The 23,237-nt window shown below is 40.8% G+C and overlaps 1 long non-coding RNA gene across 1 annotated transcript; it reads left to right on the forward strand.

The window, feature by feature from the left end:
- Positions 1–6,494: 6,494 nt before the first annotated feature.
- On the forward strand, positions 6,495–22,939 carry LOC143693830 (uncharacterized). The gene is made up of 4 exons (XR_013181811.1): positions 6,495–6,594; positions 9,804–9,892; positions 20,964–21,064; positions 22,796–22,939. It is a non-coding gene; the product is annotated as an uncharacterized LOC143693830 (long non-coding RNA).
- The last annotated feature ends 298 nt before the right edge of the window (positions 22,940–23,237 follow it).

Raw genomic sequence — 23,237 nt, forward strand, 5'->3', positions numbered from 1 at the left:
ATTTTTAGAAGTGAGGAATAAACAGAGTCTTTGAAATCTAATTTCTAGCTGTCATCATCTTAATTAGCAATGGGTCTATTTGATGTCTCAGTTCAGAGAGTGAGAATAGTGCTATTTTCTGTCTGTCACAGTGATTAATGTCTTTTTTTGTTAATAACCCAGTAGCACATACAGAGTCATGTACCAAATCTATAGAGTATGCTGTCCCAGAGCAATTATATGACAAATACCCAGTTACATCAGTGGTGATGTCCTCTGGATTGCTGAAAAAGCAGACTCATGACAGGGTGTCTGCTGAACCAGAATTTTCAAGAATAGAAACTAGATAGAAGCCATAGCCCTATGAATATACACTGAATTTAATAATAGTTTTTTACCTTCTGGACCCCACTCATTTTGGATTGTTTTCCTTGTCACAGGAACCAGCTTCTCTGCACATTCCACAGGGCAGCAGAAGGAGGGACAATAAAATCACAGCTAAGTGCAGCATATTCATCATGGAATATCTCTTATGCTTTCCTGAACTGGTAAGAGAAATGGGGTATATCCCACAGAATTCAAAATGTGGTTTTGCTCATATTACATGAACAATGGTTATGAAAGGCAGCTATTTAAAACGAATCACTAAATTAATATTAATTATAGTGGGATTTTGACCAGCCCTAAGCAGAAGCCTGTGGCTTTGAGGAATTGATATCTACATTTTTATTTCACTTTTAAGCAATTCCAAGACTCACGGTGTTCATTTCTTATATTGCAGCAACCATTCTCAGTTGTATTTTCTCATGCTATGCAAACTAGGGGGTGGCTGGAAGTTTCAGAAGCAGTTGAAAGAGAACATTGTCCACTTTCTTTCTAGAGCAGTTACTTCTTCTGCTGATCTTGTATTGAAGAAACATTCAGATTTGCATTTTTTGTTTCTGTGAAGGAGGTCAATCGTACTTAATATGGTAGCTGACTCTTAAGAACAAATTTATTAATATTAATAAATATTAATATCTAAGTAACATTATTTTTTATTATTTATCAGATAATTAGTAGAGAGTAAAATACATAGTTGAAAACTTGCAAGATGCAATAGATAATTATCTGACAGACAATACAATTCACAACAACCATTTTCACCTGACCAGACTCGTATGGTCTAAAGTTTCATTTTGAGAAATGTAGCACTCTGAAACAACTGGAAAGTGATGCCAAATATTAGTCCTAGTAAGAAGTATTGAAGATTTATCATTTAGAAGGCATCACCAACACATTCCTCTCTTTTGGCTTGACTTACAAGTTACAGTAGTTTAGGGTTCTTTTGAGACTATGACACCCTCACACTGAATATACTTCCATGCTGTGTTAATGAAAGTCAGTGTTAATGTATTTGTGTGGTTAGAGTTAGGGAATTAATAGTATTTAAGGTTTGCTTTCCACACAAATAGCTGGAACACTAAGCTCTTTGAACATTTGATATGTATAATTGGCATGCATAGCCTCTGTTTTGAGAAATTAGGGAGGAATTGGCTAGTCAGGATCTCATGATCTCTGTAGGAAAGTCAAATACAGATTTTGATTCAGCTGAGTCCTTAGTGCATTAACCCCTGCAGAGCACTGTTTCTCCTTGATTTAGGGGGATACATGTGAACCATATGTTTTTCCTCACTCAAGGATAGTTGTTGAACTTTCTGTGCATGGCTGAAGATGATGTACATAAAAGGGTGCAGGTTTGCACTGATAGCAAACATCTGTACTGGTTTTGCTTCCATATAAAGGGCGCATGCACAGGTTTCTGTGTTACTGCTATGTGTTAATACACTGTGTGCCAGTAACTCTTCCTCAAAAAACATGCAGCTTGACTTTTGCACAATATTTCTTAGGCTTTGGCATGCATGGTTTCACAAAACTGTGCCTGGTGACAGGAATGAGATTTTGATCTGCTTCTGGCAATGGTCCTACTGGAGCCTGGAGATCATAGTGCTGCTGGAGCAGCACTCTTTTAGCAGAAGAATTATGTTTGTTATGTTTTGTTACTTTTTCCCCTCAGTGAACCATAGGCATGCTAATTGTAAGGTATGTATCACTGGTTAAAGGAGAAGATAAGTCCTGTTTGTTGTCCTTTTTATTTCCTTGTTTGGAAGTGGGAGTGCTGTGTAGAGCTGGGGATGATTTTGCTGATACACTCTGCAGTGCATAGTACATACTCAGAAAGGCTCATTAGAGCTGAAATAAGCACTTCAAGTTGATTGATATGAGCTTGAAGATCCTGCTGAGTTTCCAGATTGAATACACAGGGATTTTTTTTTTAAGACCAGTAGCATTTGACCTGTCTTGGCAGATTATTTTGAAAAACCCCACACCTTAAACTTTAACACTGCAAGCTACTTGCTTCTTATTTTTACTTTGATCTTTGGTATTTTCAGTCTTTACAACTTAGTCTCACTGTCACTTTTCACAAATCTGTGGCAAAATGTGATTTTTTTTTGTACAGCCTGTAATGAATCAAAAGAACTGATGTTGTTTACTTTTGCCTATTATTTCACCTGTTTAATTAATTATTGAAAATTCAGCAGGTATACCCAGAAATTCTTGTTCTCTCTGAAACAATTGAGAAAATTCATTAATTGCCATCTCACCCAATGGTGCTTCATCAACTAGTCTTTTTTGAATAGAACATAAATGCTGTAGGTTAGGAAACTTATTTCATATGTACTACAGGAGGAAACACATAGTTCAGGAAGCCTTTCATGTTTGATGTCTAAGAAAGGAAGTAGCCACCATGAATTGTGGGCAGTGCTGACTAACTCCAAAATATAAAATTTTCAAATGTAAAGATTTAAGAGATAAACTGTTTTTCCATTAATTTCGTAAATGAGTATACAAATTTGGTATGCTGAATTTTTATGCCAGAGTTGCCTGCAAAGTCTTGGCCTCAGACCAGTAAGACAAAATGGAAAGAGAGAGAGAGTTGGTTGGGTTTCTCTGTGAGCCAGAGGATGATCTCTCAGTTTAAGGACAAAGCAGGTTTAATTTCTGTTGCTGCTCCTTCCTTGCAACAAAAACTCATTCCTGGACATTACCATTCTTTCCTCACTCTGCTTGTGAGGTGCTGTGGCTGATAACTATTTATGGAATGAACCCAACAGGCTGAGTCTTCTGCTTGACTGATGGTGGTCTTAAAATGGAAGATAGATTGGCAAGCTGATGATATCATTGCTTTTGTGCTGGTGAGTGTAGCTAGCCTTGTGGTTTAATAGCTTGGTGAAGAACAGTTTAAAAATTATTTTTGCTGATCTCTGGGTGCCATTATGAACTTACTTAACTTCTATTCCCATTTCCAGACCATTTAGTTTTAAGTCTCTCATGTGGCATTTGTTAATCAGGATGTATATAGAATAAGAAGCAAATGAAAATTAGAATAATGAGAATGGAGTACAAAAAATCTTTGATTTTTCCATTCATACATTTTCATTTTTATTACAGTAGTGAAATGCTTAATAATGCTTTCAGCTGGTGTAATATATCTTGAGATGCTAGAATTAGTGCGTATTTTGGAAAACCCCAATGACAATAGAAGGATACAGAGTTTTATGACTAGGTAGCAAACTGGAATATCACCTGCATGCTAAGTGCAGCTAAAATAACCTAACTAATGAGATAATATGAGATAACATATGGGAGTAAATAAAAAGGTGTTGGATGGGTGAAGAAATGCCATAAGTTAAGTCCATATATAGTTCAAAAAACATTGCAGTTCTGACTCAGGCTCATGAAATTGTGGAAAGTGAGAGTTAAGGCTGCCTCTGTACTTAATATGCCTTGGTGCCTTTCCAGCAAATATTTTATTATGTGAGCTGTCCCAGAGATTTTGGAATGTGAGAAGCATTGTGGACGTCTCTGAGGGTTCGACAGTGAATTTTTCCCATAGATCTACAAGCAAGGACAAAAGTCCACAGAATGGGGAGAAAGTTCTCCAGTTCCATTTTGGGTCTGTTGTAGACAACCTGTCTGTGCAGTCTGCCCCCCTTGTATTAAGGCATGACTAAAGTGTTTTATTTACAAATTTGGACTGTGGTTAGAATTTAAACAGAAGATCTTAATTTATGTCCCCAGAAAATGTTTAGTCATAGAGAAAGTTACTTTGCTGCCCCTCAGCATAGGCAGTCAGGCAAACCTGCAGTGAAAGCTCTCTTCTTTTTGACTTGGATCAAAAGCTTTCCCCTTAAATTTTTGAAATATAGGCTGGTACCCCATTACTGAGCTATTCTGAGCATTTCTGCCATGAAAATCATTGTTTTCTTCTCCTATGAGACAAAAGCAACAATCAAAGCTTTAAGAGCTGGCATAAAATAAAATGGCTGGTTGGTGCTTTGGATGGTGATGCTAACAGAGGATGAGGCTTTCAGTCTCAGCTCTTACATGCTCCTCCTTTCTTCAGTATCTGAGCGTCTTGCACACCCTAATGATCTGGTTTTATAGCTGTCTATTTTAGAAATGGGAATGTGAAAGTGGGAAAATATGTTGCAGAGCTGGAAGATGATTCCTCTCCTTGCACGTACCTCACCCAGTGCAATGCTCCCAGGGTGTCTCTTCCCATAGCTCCAACTCTTCTGCATGCAGCCCATTAGGTTACTGATTTGTACAGCATTTCCTTTAGGCTGCCATTTTTTTCCTGCATGCTTGGGATGTCTGTTTTTCTCATTAACATCAACAGGAATAAACATAACTCCCCAATTTCTTTAGTTGAATTGAGAGTACAAACCAATCTCCCTGGCATCACTGGCTGCTCTGTAGGGATCAGAGTTGATATCTCTTCAATTTAGCTGTTAACTGTACTCTGAAAACAAATTCTTTTGTTTTCACTTTTCTTTTTCTTCTTAGGTTGGAACAAAATACCATTATATTTACCACTAATATCTCCCAAGACTTAGGGAAAATTAGCAAGGTTATAAAATCTACAGTGTGTGTGGTTTGCTGTTGCAGCTGCACATTAAAGGAAAAGTAATATTAGAAAAGCATCTATAAATTAGCACTCTTTGAAAAGTTCCTAGTGCCCAGCACAATTTCTGTATGTTACAGTCAAAATATGGGCATTCCATTTTTATCACTTCAATCAATTTAAACAGTCTTGCCAGGATCTGAGGGGTCTTTGCTCCAATCTTTTTCTTTATAACATTTTGTAAACTTGTCTCTGTCCTCTAAGGGTTGGAGAAATGGGGTGCCTGAGAGATGTAGAGTCCCCCCAGTGTCTTTGCAAGGGTTGGTAAGGCTGGCTGTCCATATGGCAACCTAGCAGAAGATCCTGCATCCTGAACAGCTCCACCATGGCTGGTCGGGCTGAAGACCATCATGCCTTCAGTAGGGATGAGATTTTCTCCTCCTGGGTGTCTTTGGAGGGTTTGTGCCTCCACTGGAGAGCCTTCATCCCTGTTTCTATCCATCTCACTGGAATGAGTAATTCCCATGCTGGAATAATTGTTTATCCAAACCTCTTCAGCTCAGTTAAGGGGTTAAGGGCATACTTCAGCATGTTGCAGCATGTTGCTGCCTTCTTGCACTACTAAGAACGAAGAAGAGAAACTTCAGGCAAGTGAGAGGATTTGTGTTAACTCTGTTGCCAAGGAGTTTTTCTTAAATTCTCACCTTCCATAATATCTGAGTAAAAATAATATTGCATCTATTAAATCTTCTTACTTTTTCTTCATCAACACTAGGATGAAGCAGTTACAGTCACCAGAAATGCATGAGCGAGGCAGAGATATTAGAGTTGTTCTTGTCCTTCCGTGCCCTGTCCCCTGTGTTTCTTAATCTGCATGTGCAAATTAAACTGAAATTAAACTCTTAATTTATCACCATGTTGTGGTGACAGCAGGCAGGATCAGAACACTTTAAAAACACATAGCACCACATTAACATCAGAAACAGATTCTTCCCCAGAGAGGAGAGAAGATTTTAAAGAATGCAGAAGGATGCCACAGGGCTGTAATCCCTCTCGCTGCACAGAAAACAAGTGATTGTTGTTGAAACACTTGGAGGGGGAGGTGAGTCCAATAATCTGCAGAACATATGTAGGATAAGGCTTTTCCACTGGAGATGAGAACTTGAAATAAACAACATTAGAGGAAAAAAAACAGGGCAAAAGAAAAAAGAGAGGAAAGATGTTGTATGATAATACGTCACTGTGACTGCCCAGAGAAGTGAACTGCTCCAAGGAGCATCCCTTTGGATGCAGATCATCTTTGCTAAGGAGGGCTGCAGGCTCTACCCACCTCCCCCTGCTCTGTTTGCTTGCTATGGTATGCTTTTGCAGGGCTTTGAGCAGCCTCCTTGTCCCTTTGTGGAGTACTAACAGGTATCCCAGGATATGTGAGGGCCATTTATGACGACAGCCTGTGGTTCAGGTTTAGTAAAGCTCTTAAACACGTGCTTAAGGGATTTGCTAATTTGGATGCTGTACTCTCTGCTGGCTCCCTCCACCTCTTCTGGCTCACTGACTGTTTGGCTCTGCAAGTCAAGTGCTTTAGGATGCTCCTGCCATCGAAAGCTGGGCCCCCTCTTCTCTGCAGCATTAGAAGTGGGGCAGGCACACTAGCCTTGCCTTGACAGGTATGTCTTTTCTCTCTTAATTTGTGGTGGGAGAGGAGCTCACTGGCCCCATGCTCATCCCAGCAGGTGGGAGCATGCTGCAGCATGTGGGGCCACAGTGGGTCATCCTGTCCTGCTCTCCGGGAGCTGACCACCCATCCCATGGACTCCACTCCAGTGCGGTCACTCCCTGCCCAGGGCAACCTCGTGTTGCAGAGGGTCCCCTACAGGGCTGTGCCTTCTCTTGGTGGCAGTGAGGAAAGGCATGGGAAAAGGCTTTACTTGTGCTATAGAAACATTTCTGCCTTAAGCTTATTGCTTTTGGGGGGGGTGGGGGGGGTGGGTTGCCTTTCCCATGAGGGGGGCAGGAAAGAGATTTCAAAGCCTTTGCAAATATGACAGTTTTAAAGCTTGCTCTCTGGATGAAGGCCTTAGAATTCACTTTTGAATGCTGAAATCCCCAATCTTTGAGAGCACTAAAGTGATTTAAAACACAGGGTCTGAGGGCATTGGCAGGAGTAATTCTCAGGCCTTGTAAGTCACTGTTCTTATAAATTAAGTTCTACAGCCGTAGGATCTTTTCAATATGTTACCACCCTTGTTTCCTATATTAAACTTCACATTACAAAATCTTCTTAGATGTTTGTATTCCCACAGAGACTGGGTAAAATGGGTTTATTTTTTGCTCTTGCTATGCTTCATCCAAGAGACCCCAGCTGAGAGAAGTTGGAGATCCCCATTTGTTAGGTTTTGTCCAGTCCAGAGGTGCTCCTGCCTGCAGCAGCGACGCTCCGCAGGGAAATACAAACTTGCCAAGCTTTGCTTACCTCAGCCCAGCATGGGGTTCACCTCACTGACTTTGGAGACTGCCCAGGAGAGATGTATTGCCTGGTAGAAGCAGGACACCCATCCCTCCTGCACTGCCTGTGATTTGTGTGCCAGGCCAGGCCCCCTCAGGCTCCTTTGCTGAGACAGGTGCTGGTGTTCTCGGTACAGCCACTGCTCCTTCCTTCATGGGAACAGGGCAAGAGCAGAGCCTGTGGCCATGCCAGAGCCTCTTTGGAGACATCTGTACCAACAAGCCAAGGTGCAATTATATTTGCTCCACAGGGATTGGGATGCACGCAGGCTTGTGCACCCATGTCTGAACTGTTGGTTCACTTCATGCAGACTTCCCTTGGGAGAACCTGATTTTGGGTGTTTGGAGAACCTATGCCCACAAGCTAGCACTGTGGCTCAATGTGCCTTTAAAACTGGTGTTTCAGCCCCCCATAAAGAAGTTGATAAAGAAGTCTGAAGTAGTGGGACTGTTTTGTTTGGAGGTTTTCTAATAAGGTTGAGAAACTTTGTAAGGGGCAGAGTCGTGACTTCTGTTAAATCAAGCCTCAGATTTGGGTTTTCTATCAAAAAGTGCTGGGGCAGGGCAGACAATACAGGGTTAATTGCTGCAGCTGGGCACTGTTGCCCTGCACAGGGCTGCATTGGAAAAGGAGGGGGGCAGAGAGAAAGCTATGCCTGAAACTATTCTGCAAACCAACATTTCTGCGAATTCACCTGCAAGAAGCAAACCACTTCAAGGGCTTCATTGAAGAAAGAAATATTTTTCCCTTAAGAAGCTTTAAAAGAAAGGGCCCTCTTGACAGAAAAGAAATCCTGGTGATTCAGCTGAGCAGGGTGAAAAAAAAAAGAAAGAAATGAAAGTGTTAGCAAAGCCTTGATTATTGGTGACAGAGGAGCATTAGCCAAGTTATAATGGATTGTCAAACTAGGCTCATGTTTGCTTAGCCTCCCAAGTTCTTTGCACTGAATCAACATCTAGCCATCTGGGATGGGAGGTGGGGGGAAGTAGGTTTTTGTTTAAAAAAAAAAAGTGAAAATCAGTTGAATTTATGTTTCTATTCTAACAGAAGAAGTGTTTAAAAGGAAAACATACCTTTCAGAATGAAGCATTTGTTTTTGTTCTCTACAAGTGCTTATTTGAATTTATGTTTATTAAAGGGCTTGTAGTTAGTAAATCATGAAGGTTTCCCTTGGTAACATAAAAATAGGTGTCATTGGAAAATTTGTAGCAAGAAAATAAAACTGCCTTTTACCCACTTGGACTTCACTTGACTAGGTCAGATATTTGTAAACCTGGTTTGACTTAAAAGTACATTTCTTTAAGAAAAAAAGTACCATTAAGACAGAAATTTTCCAGGAAGACACACAGAAGTTGCAGCAACAACACCATGAATCATGTGTCCACCCAAGGACACAGCCATTCCCAAGTGGTGGTGCTTACTGACGTGGGAAACACAAAACACTTGAGTATGAAAGCAAGAACAGCTCAGGAAACAAAGACAGATTTTTCTGTAGCACATATAATTAAATTTTCCAGACTTGTCCTTCTGTACACTTATTCAGTCAGTTCTTACATTTAGGACCCCTTGGCTTTGATAGGCACAGCCAGGGTGACCTTTTGTCATTGTATTTGTGTGTGAAAATAACTGTGCCCAGCTTTATACCATGCTGAAACCTGTGCTGGTCAAAAGCCCAGGGGAGCAAACAGACAGACAACAGCCAGCTTGAGATGGCTTTGGGTCAGGACCCTGTGCTGATGAAAAAATGAATGATACTTCTGAATGCAAAGTTTTGTCTTTGTCCTGAACCTCTCCCTAAGGGAGCTGGGAACAGTGCAGTTATTTTCACACACTGACAGGAGTGCAGACGTAGGAGGAGGCAGGCACAGCCACTGGGATGAAGATTTGACTTTAGCCCTCCAGTCTCAGCCCGGGCTTCTTGAGGGCCAGAGGTTACCGTGGATGACTCTGCAGCACAGCTGATAGAAATATTCCACTGAAGGTGCAGCTGATATCTTCAGAGAATTCTATGCCTGTTGGTTTCATCCAGAAAACCACCAAGGTTAACTGGTGGGAGGGGTTAATCCCAAGGGATTTCCTTGAGAGTCCCTATGCTACTGCATCTGTCTAATTTTGAACAGAAAATCCTGTTGGTGACTGAGTCCCAGCATTTTGTTTTGGTGTTGTATATGTGGACAGATTTAGTAACTTGCAAAATTCAGTACATCATAATCAGTTTCTGGGTCACTAAAGAGACTTGGCAAACTCTTGGTGTACTTTGTAATGTGTTTTTTTCTGCTTTAAGTCAAACCAGAGTGAGAGCCTTGACTTTGAGTGTTCTGATTTATTTCATCTGCTCTTAGAAGATATCTTTTGTTTTGTTGCACATAGGAAAATGAAGACCCTGGTGGAACATTGCACTCACAAAACAACAACAAAAAAGAAGAAACAACTATGAAACAGGAATATTTGAGGACACGGTATGTCAGTCATTTAATTTGCATTCAAATTAAACTATTTTTAAAGTACTATATTCTTTTGAATTCTGATACACTAAAAAAAAGAGGTTTATTCAGCAAGGGTTAACTTTCTCTTGTGCACAAGGATCTAATTCATTTAACTCCCAGTTGAGTTTTTAGCACACAAATGAAGTGTTATGTGGTTATGCTGGAGCACTTGGCATTGGGTGAATTTTTCCCATCGTAATGTTGACTTACCAGCCTCGTGCAGAGCCTGTCCTGTGCCTGGCTGTGCCTGTGCCTGTGTAGCAGAAGGCAGCACTGTGAGCAGCACCAGTGTAGATGGAGCAGTGCAGCTCTGTGTGCAATGAACGTCCTGCCACCGGGGAGGACAGTGCGTTTCCCTGGGTAAATGTCCTAATCCAAGGCACTCTGCATTTTCTGAACTGCAGTGAGGAGTTCACAGGTCTTTCAGACCTGGAAAGACTAAGAAAATGCTTGTGAAATTTAAACAAAACTGAGCATCTTCACATACTGTAGGTAGGGTCTTTGGTGCATGCAAATTGCTTTTGGTAGCTGCAGGGACTTTATGCTGTGAAGTATTTTAATGACATTCAAGACCAGGATTGCAGTTCTAATGTAAGGATCACAGAGATTCAGGGGTAATACCAAGCCTAGGCCTGTTTCGTGACACACATTTGCAGTAACTGAAGATGAAAAGTTGGTGTTTGCATGTGGCATGTTGAGTCCTACCCTTGTATATGACATAATAATAGAAATGTAAACAATTCTGTAATGACAGGGGTGTATGTGGGCTTCTTGTTGTGAAAATACGCATTATTGTAAACTAATCCCATTGAGTGAGAAGGGAGGAGACACTAGTACTTCATATATCAATGCTGGGCTGGTTTTCATTTACCAGGCCTTCTTTATATTCTTTTGGCAAGGTAAAAGTCTTTGTATGGTTGAAAATATAAATTTCACCTCAGAAAATGCTCTTTTTACAATGTCAAAGTAGCATAAAAGACATTTGGTGGAGAGAGAGCCAGACTTATTGTTTGCCTTTCCTTGGCCTTTTCTCATGAACAGCTTGTTCTGAAACTATATCAGTATATGGACTGGAGTTATAACTTGGTTTGGACTGTTCTTTTTTGGGAAGAAAGTGTTAATGTTTCCAAAATAGAGGAACTTTCTTAGGGTGTTGAAGCAACGTAGCACTTGTCTTCTATGAAGTTCTTTATAAATGTGGAACCAGGTATTTACAGTATCTGTGCTTAGCAAATATTTCTTGATTGGGAAATTTTTGCCTACATGGTTGTCCTACAGGCATAGGAAGCCTTTAAAGATGTTATGTTTAAAAAAAAACCAAGATTGTAGTTTGTGAAATGAATAGAAATCTTTCTTCTGGTTAAATTTTCAGTTCTGAAAGTTAAATAATTATGACAAGGTGGTGTTAGGTTATAGGTTGGACTCAAAAATGTCATAGGTATTTTCCAGCCTAGTTGATTCTGTGAAGATAGTTTTTTGTGAGGGTTTTAGAGTGGGTCCCATGTCCATTGCATATTCATTTGAATACTCAGTAAACTGAATTTAGCCTGAAAACCTATCCAGTGTGATGGGGTTTTAATTCTCAGTGGTAACATTGCATGCAGGTGTAAAGTAAATGAAGGGAATAAGTAAAAAGTAAATGAAGGGAGTAAAAATTACATCTGTTTTTGACCAGACAGTTCTGTGTTTACAGCTAGTCACTCATCATACTTGCATTTTCATGTGTTTTGTTTTCAGTGTTAACTTAAAAGAATATGAATCATGCAGAGAGCAAAGATTGAGGTAATTTTCCTGAATATTTTACTGTAGGATTCACTGACCACTTGCCCTCAGCAGTATGAAAATCTTCTCATTACCTTTAGGCTGTTGTGTTGTGAAAGGCTGCAGTATAACGTGTGCATCCTGCATCCTGATTTCTCCATGGAGTAATCCAAAAAGTCCTTGAAAATTTAGAATGCTCCCTTTTAAATGCCACAGTACTTTGGAGTCACTGTCTGCTTAATAAATCTCTGTCCATCCCCCCTTACTGATAAATTATCAGTGTTTGACATAGAAGTACACTTTAACTATTTTTGATTTCAGTATTAGGCTATGGATGATGATTTGGAGTGATGCTTTGGATCTGGAGAAAAAAAAGGGAATAGAAAATGCTTTGACTTTGGTCATTATCAGTGTTATATGGCAATATTCACCTGCTTCAAGATTTTGCTGTAGAGTGGAAATTAAGTCTCTGCTAAGTGGGAAAATGTTCCTGAATTATGGAAGGTCAAAACCTGTTAGAAAAATGAATGGCAGCAAGCAGCCTGATGTTAAATTACACTGTTGATGGGGAGGAGGATGCATCTAGTTTTCCTTCTCTAAAAGCTAACTGCAAACCCATGTGCTATTTTAGCCACTAAAAGCTTCTCTGAGCACGGCTTGTCATAGAATTATTCTTACTTTCATTTCAAGCTGCATTCTCTTCTGAAAAAGACTTATATGGAGATGAACCTGCTTGGCAAGGGGTACTTACACCCAGATCCATCAGTAACTTCAGTGCTCAGCATCTCTACATCTGACTAGTAAGCTTCTAGCACAGGAAACAGAAAAAAGAAACCCAGCTTAGAGACTTAAGTTCCATATTCAGTGAATAAACGGAAATCAGTGTATGAGAATGGGATAGGTTATTGCAAAATGTTGTCCATAAATGTCAGTAATGAGAATTGCTAAGAACTACAAAGAAATAACATAAACACAAACCATGTAGTAGATGGAAAACAGAGATGCTCCATAGACATATCCAGAAGGCTTAGATTTTGGAACAAACTTTGTTGGGGAGTTGCCGAGTTGCTGACACTGAGGTCTTTCAAGAAGAGATTAGACAGAATCTAGAAGGGACAGTCTGGGCACATTGAAGCTTGATTCAAAAAAAAGGCAGCACACATTTCATGGGATGAAATCACAGAAATATCATGCTGGAAAAGATTTCAAAAGATTAACTTATTTGGTCCTGCTATGGACATACCAACAACATGATTGCAATAATGATTGGCTCTGGCTATTTTGTGAACATGCTGATATTGGAAATCCATGAGCAATTCAAAATAATTGGGATGTTTTTGAAACCAAATGTTGATTTTTTTTTCTTCTGAGCTAGAAGATTAATACACTATGAATTAGTGGTAAACCCCTTGCTGTATTGCACCTAGTGACTTTAGGTGTCTCTAAACTGGGGAGGAGAGCACTGTCTTCATGAACTATTGTGTAAACAATAAGTATTAACATACATAAAAAAAATTACCAAACTTATGTCTACAAATGGTATAATTGGAGGCTAGACTGTCCTCAGCTAGTTGTATGAACAGAATGTCCTCTTGCATCCCTTTTAAAAGTTGTGTATTTATTTTTCAGCTGTATGCTTCAGATGAGTTCCACATGTACTCCAGATTTAACAAATTTATCATTGGTGTCTTATTATCACTTGAAATTGCTTCACAGTTAGGTCAGATCCAGAATTCTCATTTGTTTTTCATAGCATGGATCACATTTTAAGACCAAGTGTCTTGTGTATCTCTTCTCTTCCCATTCTGCAGTTGTGAAACACCCTTGTGGTATGGATAGTTATTACATCCATGGAAAAGTGAAGTTAGGAAAGTATTTCATGCAACTTTGACTTCATAACAGTTCAACATCTGGGACTGGGGAGAGCCAGCATTGTGTGACTGTCCAGTTCTCCATTTCTGAGGCCATTTCTGAGAACATCTGACAATGTTATTTTATAGTGTTTGACTTCTAACTTGTCTGTCTGAGTACATTATTGGTTGTTTCTAAGGATTCTGCCTTCCCTGAGTGCTCTATCACTTTTCCATCTCTCTTGTGTTCTCTGCTGACAAGGCCAAAGCTAGAAAGCAGTGTGAAAGGCAGCACCCTCCAAGTCACAGGTTACTGAGACTGTGTCTGAGTTCAGGGGCAAGAGGAGAGAGTCCACAGGCCAGTGCAATCTTTAACTCCAGGAAACTGGAAGAAGGTCTGGTCAAGTATTCCTCCCTATCTCTGCTTTTTGAAAAAAGATTTAATTTCCAGCCAAACACCTACCTCTAAGGAAACTGGTTGTTTTTTTCTGGAAATTACCAGTGCAGAGCTGGTGCTGTAGCTCTGCCTGTACTGGGTCCTGCTTGCACCCCAAGAGAGTTGTTGGTGAGAGAAGATGGAGTACATCCCAGGAGAAGTCTTCAGGGCATCCTTCCACTGAGAGACTTCAGGCTGGCTACAGCTGTATTGTGCAGCCCCAGAGGATTTTCAGGGGTGTGTAGGGACCTCCCTCTTCCTTTCCATACAGGGTATTCTAGTGGGTTCTCCACTCTTTTGAAGATGATTAACAACATGAGAGACTCCCTCCATGCCCACTTAGAGCCATTTTCTGGCTCTGCTCAATAAAATAGGCTAGCCAGGATGAATGTATTTTAATAAGCCAATTTAACCTATGGGGTTTGTATGCATTTAATATTTCTCTCCCTTTTTCCTCATGAAGAGGTGCTGCCTGCTCATTGTTTGTAATTAGAAAGACTCTTTGAGGATGGCTTAAGAGATTAAACTGACCGAGTTTATTTTGTTTGGTCATTAGGATTGTTCAGAACACAATATAGATGTGAACGTTACCAATCCAAACTGAGTGTTCTATTGAAATGATTACAACAATTGCAATCGAGTAAGCTCTGCCAGATATATTACTGCATTTTTATTTTTACACACTTATTTACAGTACAGCCATTGTCACAGATAGGTTGCAGGACTGGGTGGATGACTGGTCTGGCCCCAGAGGGCATTTCTCATGTGCCTGCCTTGTTGAAGCCCTCAGAAGCCAAAGAGAATTCCTGCATGGCTTGTACCAGGGCATCCCAAAGCAAAGATGTGCTGCCAGCTCTACTTCAGCATATAGCAGCTGGGAGCACCACCATGCCCCTATCAGGTGAGGCATCTCTCATAGGAATACATTTCACAAGCATACATTGAAATATAAATTGAAATATAAAACATTATGGACTCTGGCTAAAAATACACCATTTTGACCAATATGATACAGAGGTTATATTGGGATGTCAATGTTTCATAAAATCCCTATAGGAGCTCCCTCAGTCTTTCATAAAATCCCTATAGGAGCTAAAAGTAAAGGTTCTCTTGGAAGTGTGATGGGTGGGGAAAAAGCATTCTACATTTCAGCTGTTCTTTAATGTGGATATTATGAGAGGAGATGCCATTGTCAGGTAGAAGGTTCTTAGAAGGCCAAATGCACTGTGAAAATCTGTTTCAGTACTAACATGGAAGCATGAATTTAGTTGCTCAGTGGTTACTCACCAGTTCTGAAAAAAACAAGGAAATTGTTTCCAGGTTCAAATTAGACAAAACATTGTGAGCTCTGTGACACACTGGACCTCAATTTTATGGCAAGAACTTCCAGTTTCTTTGGCAGTTCAAAGCAGAGCTCTACAGTGCACTGAAAGTTTTGTGGCAGCTTCATAAACATTCCCAAACTCTGCAATATATCGAGCAGTGAGCAATTTGATTGCACATATTAAGTAGATTGAAATTGCTCCTTGGATATAGATTAAATGAGGCTTGATCTGGGGTTTTGGCATGGTGAAGATGGAAGGAGCTTGAAACAGAGAAAGGAAGATCTTCTGTATACATTGAAGCCAGAGGACTTGGAAGAGGGGTTTTGGGGATTTAATGAATACAAGCTCCCCCTATTTTTTCTACATTTGTTGTGAGGACTAGTTTTGTCTTCTGGATGATGGGTGGGCAGGAGTGTAGGGTGTATTCTGGGTGAGCTGGAAGATGAGTGAGTGCAGAAACAAGAGGCTGGGCCCAGGTATGCCAGATCCAGACAGGGCTGTTCTACTTGGATGGATTTCTTCTGGGATGTTGCAGCACATAAGGTAAGGTAGCCATTGAAACAGTTTCTGGGCAGTGTTTGCTAACATAGATACTCAAAATGACAAGTCTGTTGAAAGCTGAAATCCGTGTTGAAATGGTTTTCTTCTCTCTTTTGGACCAAGTGGGTTTTTTAGATGATAACTGGAGTATTAACCAGTGCAATTCCAGGGCAAAGAACTTTCAAATTTGATTATTTCTAAATATTGGGAACTTTCTGTCATGTGATTCAGTGCCATCAATGGTTTATCTGAACCTTTTGTTGGGGTCTGTAACTGGAGACAAGACCATTTTCAAACTCAATATATTTCACCTGATTAGAAGCAGGGTCCAAAAAATTCTCCTCTTCTCCACAGTCAAATAAGGAGGGGATGAAGATAAAACCAGTCCAAGTATTATCTCAAACTAAAGAATACTTTGCTTTTGTTTGATAATGAGACTGTGTTTTGTAAGGCAGACTATGGGAACAAAGGTAGTCAGGAGTAACTGTGGAAGTGCAAATAAGTATGTCTGCAATTGAAGAGTAGCTGGATAATATCCATCTCATAATAGTCCAAGATATGGCAGAGGAAATTGCAAGTCTGGTAGAAAGGATTTTTCATAACCTGTGAAGTCCAGCACTTTATGTTTGGAGGATAATGCCTGTAGCACCCACTGTTACAGAAAGGAAAAAATGATCTGGGCAGCTCATTAGTGTCACCTCAGTTGTGTGTAGAGATTTGAAACAATAGAGAACAAAGAAAGGCAAGTGGAGAATGTAAAAATTAAAAGCAACAGGAGTTTTTCAAAAGTGAATTGTACCAGGTTAGATGATGTTTCTCTTTTACAAGGTAATTCCTCTGCAAAGGAAGTGAAGTGTAGAGATTCAATATAGCAGGGCTTCAGTGCCCCTGAGCTGTGTAGGAGTCTGAAAGAACCTGAGGGAGATGGGAATTTGTAGGCAGACTCTCAAGTGGTAGAGAACAGTTTTAAGAAGAGGGCACAGAGTTGCCCCCTGAAAGGGCAAGGGTTGAGCTGGAGCCACGGTGTTCCTCCTGTAGCAGCTGGAAAGTGTTCCTGTTTAGTTGTGCCATTGATAACTTTGTCACCAGATGTCACAGCATGCTAAAGCACAGGCTGAGGATGCCAGCTGGGCAGCGTTGTTCCTTGCTGAAAGAAGGTTGGAATAATATCCTGGCAAAACCAGATGCCAGGACCTTCAGGATGGTGTGTGAGCAGTTGGACAAAGCTGGACAGCAAGGCAAAGGGCAGGGGGAGGAAGCTAACACCTCAGTACACATTCCTTTGATGAGACATCCTAACATAACCTCCTACGATGAATAACAGCTGCTTGCTTTATTAAAGAGATTTAATTAGGTTATCCCAAGCTACTGTTTCTCATAGTGTGTCAACTGAGTTTCATGTAGAGTTGGCTGGAGTTACTCCAACAGTTAGAGGTGGATCAGGCAATTTGTTCTGGGTACGCTTGCTTTTTGTTCTGCAGAAGTTAAAGGTGCTTCCTAAAAAACCCGATTTTCTAAAAATTAATATATCTAGGTGTTGGGAGGGTAGCTTAATATACACTGGTAAAAATATTTCAATATTAAAAAACACCGTAATCTTATCTATATGCATACATGCTGGATTTATATTGTCTAGCTAGTACTTTTTAAAGTTAAATAGAATGATGATAAGGCATTTAATAAATATTATCATGTCTCTATTCACAGCTCTAGCACAGGAGGTTTTTAGAGGTAGATAGTTGAGACCTACTTTGCAGTGACTATGACAAGTTTTTGAACTTGGGTGAGTTTAATTAACTTACAACTCCAAATCAATGTGTCAGCCTATGTGGCATATGTTTCAGAAAGCCCAATCAGCCAGTTTATACTGACTCTAGGAGTAGATATACAAATTAAAAAAAAAAAAAAAAAGAACAGATTTAGGTGCTGAACATCAGGCATCTGATACTACTTTTTATCTGTCTTGCTTTAGTTTCTTCTTAATGTGATATCCCAAGTTGCAAACCAAGATTATCTTGACTTTTTCCTTTGCCTTTTTCAAGACAAAATTCTTGCTGGCTTCCATTCAGCAGTGCTTTGGACAGAGCTAGGGCTGAGAATAGAATGATTAAGCCTCGGTCAGAACCTCTCTTGCCTCTTTGTGACTTCCAGAACTCCATTCTGAGTCACTCAGATGCACCTCCAGCACCAGGAAATTAATCATCTGCTGACAGAGGGAGAGTGAAAAGTCATTAGTTTTATAGGAGCTTTTCCCTCTTGAAATTCCATTGCTGTTTGACTCTTTCTGAGAGATGATGTTGAAACTGAGGATAAATTCAGTTTTAGCATTTTCATATTCTTTGCAGTCACTGCCAGGAAAAGCGCTCAAGTCTTATGCAATAATGGCCTGGACTCCTTTCAACGTTTGCTGTGGTCGTCACGGCACTGTCATGATCTCAGCTCCATACATCCCGAGTGCTGGATGCAATCTGCTTGGGGAGGCTGCTCTGCACAGGGCTGAAACTTCAGAAGCAGTCACAGAATCATAGAAAGCCCTGAGCTGGAAGGGACCCACATGGATCATCAAGTCCAGCTCCTGGCCCTGCACAGAACCATCCCCAAGAGTCACACCATGTGCCTGAGGGTGTTGTCCAAACACTTTGTGAACTCTGTCAGGCTTGGAGCTGTGACCACTCCCCTCTGAAGCCTGTTCCAGTGCACAACCACCCTGTGGCTGTGAAACCTTTAACAAATACCCAGCCTCCCCTGACACAGCTTCATGCCCTGCCCTCAGGTCCAGTCTGAGTGTTGTATTTGCAGGAACCCTCCCGTGTGGCGCTGGACCAGAAGGATGGAGTGGCTCTATGTGCAGCACAGGCACGGCACAGGCATGGCACATGCACAGCAGTGTTCCCACCCCTGGGCTGCCCCTCCTGGCACTGTGGCAGCCTCGCCCAGCAAACAGCAAACAGTGCTGCAGGCTGTGGGCCCCCGATGCAGCAGCCCACAAAGGCTTGCTCATGTGCCTTCACGTAGCACAGCCTTCCTTCCCACCCAGTGTCTTGGTGTTCCTGTTGATCCTTTTGTATGCGTGGGCTTTTGGTATCCCCACAGCTCCTGGGAGATGCAGATGGCAAGAAGCAGGCTCTTCTTATATGTGTCCCCCTCTATTGTTTAGAACACCATCTAAGCACCTGACTGGTTTTATTTTAATGTAGACACATACACAGTGTGATTCAGAATTCACCTTTGACTCTCCAGTTTTTAGGGAAGGCTGCCTTGTGCAATAATTTTCAAGAAGTTGCAGTGGCTTTCCCATTCCCCTCAGACTGCTCATTCCAGAAGGAGATGGTGTTGGCTAATGGCTGGAACATTGTAGCCCTGTCACCTTGTTTATAGCACCTCTCTCTTGCTATCCGTATGACCTACAGCAGGGCGGCTAAGCTGTTTCTTTATCATTTTTACTGTCTGTGAAAGAAGGTTAAAAAACCACCAACTCTGTGGGACGCTGTAAAGCTTTAATGGCTCAAAAGCACTTTGAAATGATCAGGTAAACAATTGCAAATAAATGCTCAGACAGTTATTCGAATTCTCTAATTCTCTTCTGACGCATGATGTCTGGCTACTTTGAAGTGTCCTTTCTGTGTTTGTTTGGGGTTTTTTAGTAGCTAAATTGCCTTAGCATGGAGAAACAAGAATAGTTCATGCAAACACAAAACCCCTGAAAATGGAAAGAAACAGTGCTTGTATGAGACAGGAAAAGAATGACTCAGTAATTAGTTTTTGGAAGAGAGCATTTGATAGGGAAAGTGGATAAATTTAAAGGTCAGTCTTGGTTACAAAATAATATTCAGATTACTTAATATAAGACCAATTTTTCTGTTGTTTCATCCCTATGAGGCAAAATGCTTGCAGTTATTTAGGCAGCAGACTCTTCCCTTAAGAAATTCAAGCAATGCAAAGGATATTTGCCTCTCCCTCATTGAAAGCATATTTCCACAACCTCTCACCTCTCTCTCCAACCTCAGGGTTACTACATGGAAAATATAATGAGAAGGAAACTTAATATAGTCTTTGTCTTCAAACTTGTAGAATTGTGTTACCCAAAGGAATCAGTACTTTGTGATTTATGACTCCTCTATTTTGTTATGAAGAAATGTTAGACATCTTTAATAGGTTAAATATCATGTTATCCAAGTTTGGCTGCTGATTGCAACATGCTCGCCCTTTATTCCCTGGAAGAATTTGCTGAATACCTTTCTGGAACTTTCCACATTGCTATCAGCTTTGCAGTGCAGTGCCTTACTTGTATAATGGGAAGCTTTTCCAGTTGTCTGGGTAATTGTACCATCTGAGGGATATTACCCTGCTTTGTAGCATGCAGATTCTTCTGATTGGTTTCCTATGTTAATAAAGCCTTTCATTTTTCTATTAAGAAATCTCCAAACCTGATTTAAGCTAAATGCATAGTATGTTCTTCTCTTCTCAGAGGGGTCCCACACAGCCCTTGACTGCACTTCCATTAACACCAAGAAAAATTCCTTTTCTGCTTGAAAGGGAGTAAGTGATAAAGTGCTAAAGTGCTGTTGGGGTGTTGGTGATAGTATCAAGCTGCACAGCATTTTTAACAGATAATACTGAAACATGAGGCAAACCTACCAAAAAAAAAAAAAAAAGGAAAAAGAAAAAAGAGAGAGAAAAGACTCAAAATAATTTAAACTGAAATGTTGTGTAAGCCAATGACAGGACACCAAGCCAGGAATCAAACAGGTCTGTGCTCTGCTCTCCCTTTTGCCTGGAAATCATGTTCCAAGTCAACAGTTTAGCCAGGATATAAAACAACTTTTTTCTTGGGAGACAAGGAGTGAAGCTCTAAGTACTGCAACTGGTTGACTGTGGGAATGTTGCCTGATTGTCTCAAGGTGCAAAGTTTTTAAGTGTTATCTTTACATTACGTCTAATTTAAAATACAAAACTGACTGGTAAAAAGAACATTTGCTGCTCGGTCATGCCACTTCCTTTAAATTTTTTTTCAATTTGCATTTGGTTATTAGAGCAAAAATTAATATTTTTAGAAGTTTGGGGTGAAAAAAAACCCCAAAATAATCACCAGGATAGTACTATATTACTGAATCCTAACTTTGCTCTTCCAGGAGAGCTCGTGGCAAGAAACGGACATATTACTCCAGGGAGATGGCAGTGGGAAGCCTTTCCCCCTTCCTTCATCTCATGGAAACACACTTCTGTATGGATGGTAGGTGTCACTTTCTGCAAGAAGGAAAGAAGTCACCTGAACAGAGAGCTGAGCTGAAGCCTGGTCTGAGACCATATGGGTTCTGTGCAGCCTGTCGGCCTTAGCCCTGGAGGAAGATGTGTAAGCTTGAGCCTTCACAACTGATTTCTTCAGATTCTTCCACAAATGAAGATTCTACTGCTCAGAAATTGGAGGTCTAAAAAGTCTGCTTCCTTTTGCTTACTCTGAATAAGTGATCTCTTGCTTTTCAAGAGCATGGTGACTTGTCATTCCAGTATGGTAAAACATGCTGTTGCTTTTCTCTAAAGGTTGTAAAAAAACTACAGTGACCTAAAAGCCCAGAAGGTGACAAGTCCTATGAAAATGAAAAGATGAAAACAATAGAGTATTGCAAATCTCCTTTTGTTTAGTTGAGAAAACATGTTTAGGAGCCAGAGGGTGCTGCAGTTGTACTGGAGGCTTAGATTGCAAGAACAGAAGTTGTACAAATTTACAGAAACTTTCAGCATGTGCTTTTGTCCCATTGGAACAGCTGCTGGTATATGTGTTGAACGGGGATTGGATTATACCTGTTCTCTAAATTAAGTACATGCTTAAGTGCCTAGTTTGATCAGGATCTTAGTGGCCTGGATATGATGAGAAGTACCTCAGATCCAAGGGTGTGCAAACAAGCTAGAGAATTATATTAAGAAATCTGAATTTAGGATACAACAGATTAAAATTCCTCTGAAAAAAGTTATGCAGAGAACAAGTAAAAAATGAATGTGACTTCACAAGGGACCACTCAAAAAACCTGAGGTTAGCAAATGAACTCTGGAAATGGAAAACAGAGGTGGCAGCTACGCAAGAACATAATCTAAGTTACTGCTAGCAGGAAAAAAATGAGAGTTAAGAGCCATGATGAGTTAAAACTGGGCAAGGCAAAGCAATTCAGGGATGAGGAGGGGCATTTATAAGCATTTTAATGGTACCATGTGCAAACGTGAAATGGCCTGATAATCACTGAGAGGAAAGTAACCCAAAACCTTCCACACTGCAGATACTTAATTTGCTTTTCAAGCTATGCTAGCAGCCAGATAGGGGTTTCAAGTAAAGTATCTACTGATCAAAACAGAAGAAAGATATCTCAAAACCGGAGTGCTTAAAAATCAGCAGATGGAAGTGTGTGCATCAGACAGTCTCCAGTTTATAAATAAACATGCAATAGGGAAAATCATGGGTAAAAAAAATGAACAATACTTCTACTTTCTTGAAGCTTGGGACCCCTGAAAATTTCATCCAAAAAATGTCACTCCTGCCAAGGCTGGTACAGCCTTCCAAGATACTCTTCTGCCTAGCATGGCTATAGCAACAAAATGAGTCACAAGTTGCTGTGGGGAAATTGTTTTTTGACCACTTGGAATATGTGTCAGTGAACCACTTGTGACAGCATCTATGGCATTCACAACTCTGAACTCACAAAGCCCTCTGAAGCATCCCTGGGATCCCACACTGAATCTCCATCCAGTTGTCTAGTTGTTTGCCATCTCTTATGTGGCCATCGGCATGACAGCATTTTTCAGATGAATAAAAAAAGGACATGAAGACCAGTTGGAAGGGCAAAACTTGGTGTGTATAATCCTGTGGCCACCAAAAGTAACAGTGAAACATGGTCTCTGTGTAGTTTTTATGCTCATGGCTTCAATGGAAATGTGTGTCCTGGTGTTTCTTCACCTTTCTCTGTTCTTTAAGGAGTCTTCAGGCATGGCAACACACAGACAGCCACACATCCACCCACCACCAGTGAATGAGGGAGCTGGAAGCTCTGGGACAAGGAGATGGCCTAAAGACTAAAAAGAAGGCGGGTGAGGCTGGAAGTGCCATGGCAGGGAGGACACAAGGAGGAGTAGGCTGGGCAGAGAGGCGATGTGGGTAGGGTGTGTTGGGTCTCCAGTTCAGATTGGGTTGGGAGCCATGGTGATGTTCCTCAGGATCTAAATCCAGCACTGCTGGCATGGGGAGGCCTGAGGGGGCCTGGCCAAGGAGGTGGAAGGGACAGACCTTGATGAAAACAAGCTGAAGTACAGCATGTTGAGGCAAGGCTGTGAGAGAGACCCACAACTGCCTTAAGGATCTGCAAACCAGTGAGATTTCTGAGTTCACAATTTCTCTGCTGCCAACAGATGCCTGGAAA

This window comes from Agelaius phoeniceus, chromosome 4 (genome assembly GCF_051311805.1).
Source record: "Agelaius phoeniceus isolate bAgePho1 chromosome 4, bAgePho1.hap1, whole genome shotgun sequence".
Taxonomy (NCBI): Eukaryota; Metazoa; Chordata; class Aves; order Passeriformes; family Icteridae; genus Agelaius; species Agelaius phoeniceus.